We start from the raw sequence: 4,093 nt of genomic DNA, 5'->3' as shown, positions 1-4,093 counted from the left end.
CAGTTTGCTTTCAGAGTTCTGATACTTCCAATATCCTGGAAAGAGATCATTGGGGATAGGGGAGCTCAGGCTGTGCAAACTTGGCATGTGACAGAATAGACAAGAGAGTTCTGTCCTGATGATGTCCTCTTTGTTGAATGTTGGCCAAAGGGAAGAGTTAAGTTTTGTATACCTTTGTCTAGTTGGGAGTTTGAATCATGTGGGAGGTGAGTCCTAAAAACACAGTTTCCGATTCCAGTTTTGCAATCTTAAGATTCTGTCATGTGTTTTTTATGTGTCAGTGATACTCAACTTTTGAGGTAATACCTCCCTGGAGGAGAGTGTCAGAAGGAAGTGGAGGAACCAGCAGAAGCAACCAGGAAAGGAGGTCAGAGAGACATGGCACCCATGAAGGCAAGAAGGGAAGTTCAAGTAAGGCCAATTAGCAGTGCCAAATGCTACTGAGGACTAAAGGAAAATGCAGGCTTCTAGAAGTCAAATTTCATTTTCCCACAGATATCCATTTCATATGAGAAAAAAACTGGTTCTTGAACTGTAATAAAATCACTCCCTTGGGATAGAGCACATTTTAAAGCTCACACCATTTCATGGCCAAATAATCATATTATTCACAACTAAGAATCAAAATAATTCCAGTTCTTTTAAAATGTGGCCCAATGGCCATAAAACCAAAGGGGGAGAAATGGCTTAAATGGACCCAAACGCTTTTCTGTTCTCCTCCATTTCCTTCTGCTTCTAGAAGAGCATGGCCAGACGGCCTCCTGATTGTCCATACCACTTCTCTTGCCATATGGGGGACCCTGGAGGAATGGAGGAGGCCCGGACCTCGGCAAGAGAGTCCAGGATTCAAATATTGGATTTGCCCTTTATTAGTTGTGTGATCTTGGTCATTTATCTCATGTGACCTGCAAGTTTTTCATCTGTGAAGGGGAGGTATGAATTCATGGCTTTGAGGAGTAAGGATTAAACAGAATAATGAATGCACCTAATATGGTGTCTGGCGGCAGGACTTGGAAATATGAGTTTTTCTCCTCGCTTTTTAGAAGTGAGTGCTTTGACTTGGGTTGGAGAAAGGAATAAAACACAGGAAATGAATGAACGAGATAGCATATTTTCCTATAACATGGAAGTGAGAAATGAAGTAAAAGCCCAGAAAAAAAATCTTATAATCATGCCTTGAGGTGGAAATAATACTTAGCATAGCTAGCATTTATTATTTACCACATGCCAGTTGCCATTCCAAGTGTTCTACATATATCAACTCTTTTCCCTTTTAATCCTTGCAATAAGACCATGAGGTAGGTATGATCATTATTCTCATTTCACAGAGGGGGTGACCAGGGCACCAGGAGAATTACTGAGTTAATAAGTGGCCCAAGCAGATTTGAACCTAGGCAGTTAGAGAATTCATTTTCTGGGAAGGAGCCTCTGAGATGGAGATTTGTGGGCAGGAGATTTCCTGCATTCGGGATCAACACCTGTGTGAAGCCAAGACTGAACTGGCAGAGGGAGATACTGGGTGGGAGGCAGTTGCCACAGACTGTGATGCAGCCTCAGCCAAACTCCCTGGGACGTATGAAGCTCAGGCTGCCTTTCATGATGTCTCAAGTCCAGGCAAGGAGGGTGGAATCTCCAAACCCTCCTGACCAGTCACTGGGTGCTGCTGCCTTTGGGAAGGTGGGTGTGGCCTTGTGGACCACAGTTCTTGTCAGCCCCTGGCAATTCCTGGAGAAGGGTTCTGTGGCGAGCTGTCAGCTCTCACCACCTGTACCTGGGCGATGAATACATACCACAGGATCCAGTGCAGTTCACCCCTTCCCCACTCAGATCCTCTGGCTTTGAGTCAGTTCTGCGGTCAGCTTTTCCAGGCATCTAAGGCAAACTTAGGAGACAAATGGGAGTGGGACAAACCCCGCTACCTTAGCAGTTGCTGTGGTGTCACTGCTGATGCACGCTGTCCCCTACCCCCCACCCCCCCACCCCACTACCTATTCTAAATTGCCTCTCCCTTGGCAAGACCCTCTGCTCATCTTGGTGGTTTACTAGGGGGCTGACCCAGACCCTCGTCTGTGAGGCGTCTGAGTTCCTGCTAGCCGTGCCTCTTGGGTCTATAAACCAGGCAAGGGCCTTTGACTTATCCGGGTGGCTGCCGTCAGCCTTCCGTTAGCCAGCCTGGATTTCCAACAATACAGCGCTGGCTGCCTTCCCATCTTGACATGTTTTATTAATCATCTCCAGAGACCTCTGCTGGCCAGTCCCCTCTGGCTACCACTCCAACCTCACTGTTCATTATGATTATTCACCTCAGTGGGCCTCTGTGATTTCAGGATCCTATCGTCCCCATTGCTACGAGGGGCCCGGTTCTGTAATGGCATCTTCTACCCTCAACCCTGGCCTATGATCACACTCTGCTAAGCAAAATGTCCTGGGTCTCTCACCCAGAGCTGTCACCTGGTGGGTTTTCAGGCCTTATGTAGCACGTCTACCCCAGCAGTCCCACCACTTGTAGCTCTCTTGTTCTTTCTTCCACCATCTACCATGGCAGTTCTGGCACTTCCTCTTGGCTTAGTGTGAGTCACCATTTTCTCCAAGCTTAGCAGCTTGTTAGCAGCAGGGTTGCATCTTCTTCCAAGGCCCTTGCCAGGGCGTTAAATACCTTATCAATAAACTCTCCCTTGTCCAGCTTTATATTCTGTCATTCTTTGGCCCACCATCCTTAGCATCCAGTCCCATAATTCTCCCATTTCCCACAGGTACATGTGGCCTAGATCCTGCATCTCCCTTGGGATGTAGTTCTTTCCCTCTTACAGCAGCCAATCTATGTTGTGACGTAACCTTGGTTAATTGGCCTGACAGCTAGGAGAGGGGGTGGCTGGCATGTACTGTCTTGCAAGCTGAGGCCTCTGCAGCATCCTCAAACAAAGAGGGAGCACTAGCTTTTAACAGGGAGGAACGGGCCATTTATGCAGTTCCAGAGCTCACAGGAAATGGGAGATTCAAGATGCTTATGCATCAACCCAGATAGTCCTAGCCTTTCCCAGACAGGATTCTGGCCTGGGTGTAGCTGCCTTTTGGAGGCTAAGAGTTCTGGATCCTCCAGAGGTGTGCGCCTCTTACAATAAGGACTTGGGGTCAGTCCTCAGTTTTATTTTTTTTGTGGCAGGAGATGTGCCTCTCTTTAGATGCTACCAAGGAGTATCTCCGGCTTTCATATTTTGTCTTTAATTGGTGATTAATCACCCTCAGCTTTTCATTGTCTTTTTCCAGTGTAGCCAGCAGCTACATCACTCCCTCAACACATCTCTCCCATCAGTAAGCTGCCACAATTCACCACTGACGAAAGTTTTCACAATTGCACAGCTCTGTCTGCCAGAGCCTAGCCCAGATCCACCTACCTTATGGCTGCAGGCTGCTAGGTGACCCAGCTCCCAGATCCTATTTTAGAATCTACTTTCTTGGACCACTCCAGGTACCAACTGTTGGTTTCCTTGGAAAGCAGACTGGGCTAGAGATCTGCATATAGGAAATGTATGGAGCTGTGGTCTTAGGATCAACACCTGAGCGGAGTAACGGAAACAGGCCTGGGCAGAGGGAGAAGTGGGCTGCCATGCAGATACACAAAAGCCTCGGCCACTCCAATGGGGAGCTCTGGAGCTGGGATAACCCTTCTAAGTTGTTCTGAAATGGAGCTGGGCCTCTAGACTGCCTCTCTGACCGATCGTGGAAGCAGGTGTCCCCGGCGAGGAAGCATGGCCTTAGGTAAGGTGGCTCTTTTAGCTGTGAGGCAATCTCCAGAGGAGGACTCAGCAGGGACCTGCTAGTTGCCAACACCGTCAGCAGCTGGTGGAATAAGTGCTTCAGTCCTAGGGTGGGAGTGAAGGGAGAGGTCTGGGTAGCACCCTGCTACCTAATCCACAGAGTACAGGATAAGGAGGATGCAGGACTCATTTTTAAAGCAAAATGAACTTTTTTTTTTTAAGAAAACTAAACCTGAAAAGTTAGTCAAGACCTGTAGAAATCTTTTATTTTATTATGGTTTTTGCCTTATAGATCTCAAGTGTCCTTTGGCACAGGAGCCTCATTTCCTGTATTT

This window comes from Dasypus novemcinctus, chromosome 16 (assembly GCF_030445035.2).
Source record: "Dasypus novemcinctus isolate mDasNov1 chromosome 16, mDasNov1.1.hap2, whole genome shotgun sequence".
Lineage (NCBI taxonomy): Eukaryota > Metazoa > Chordata > Mammalia > Cingulata > Dasypodidae > Dasypus > Dasypus novemcinctus.
The sequence above is the reverse complement of the archived record's forward strand: the minus strand, read 5'-3'. Positions refer to the sequence as shown.